We start from the raw sequence: 1,111 nt of genomic DNA, 5'->3' as shown, positions 1-1,111 counted from the left end.
ATAAATGTTATTATCATTGTTATTATTATTAATATTATTATTGCAATTATCATTGTTATTATTATAAGCATTATTTTAATAATAATTAGCATTACTATTATATTTCTTATTATCGTTACTATTATTTGTCTTATTATCATTACGACTAATACTAGTCGTACAACTACTACTGTTTACCGTCATTGTTATGACTATCATTTTCAATATTGTTATTGTTATTATCATTATCATTGACATAACCAACATTTTCTTTATTGTTTTATTATCATTTTTATTATTCTTGATTATTATTGTCGTTGGTATTATTTTCATCATCATTATTATTATTATTACTATTATTATTATTATTATTATTATCTTATTACTATTATTATTATTATTATTATTGTTATTATTATTATTATTATTATTATTATTATTATTATTATTATTATTATTATTATTATTATTATTATTATTATTATCACAAGTCCTTATCATTATTATTATCACTATCATCATTATCATTATAATCATTACTATCTTATCTAATTGTTACTATCATTATTATCATTGTTATTATCGTCATCACTGGTGCTATTATCAGTATTACTATTATTACTTTTATTATTACCTTAATAATAATTATTATCATTATCATTGTTCACATAATCATTATTATTGTTGTTAGTAGTAGTATGTTCTTATCATTATAATAATTATTATTATTATCATTATTACAATTAGGCTTGCGTTCATTCGTTCGTTTGTCCGTTCGTACGATACGGCTACACAATACGTATAATATCATATTCCATATGACTACGGAAGTCGCTTTTATCATCATCATTATCATTATCATTATTGTTATAATCATTATTATTGTTATCATCAATATTTTTGCTATTATCGTTATCATTCTTCTTATTTGATGCAAGTACACTGCAATGAAGTAATTAAACCGTCAGTTTAAGGAAGGGGAAACGATGGGGGCGTAAAGAGAAAAAGTGGATAGGGAGGGGGATGGAGAGGAGGCTCAGAGAGAAAAGGAATGGGGGAGGGAGGGAAGGGAATAAGGGAGGGAAGGAAGTGGAGGGAAGGTTAATGGAGGAAGCGGAGGGAAGTAGGAAGG

The sequence above is a fragment of the Penaeus chinensis genome, chromosome 15 (genome assembly GCF_019202785.1).
Source record: "Penaeus chinensis breed Huanghai No. 1 chromosome 15, ASM1920278v2, whole genome shotgun sequence".
NCBI lineage: Eukaryota > Metazoa > Arthropoda > Malacostraca > Decapoda > Penaeidae > Penaeus > Penaeus chinensis.
Note: the sequence above shows the minus strand (reverse complement) of the source record.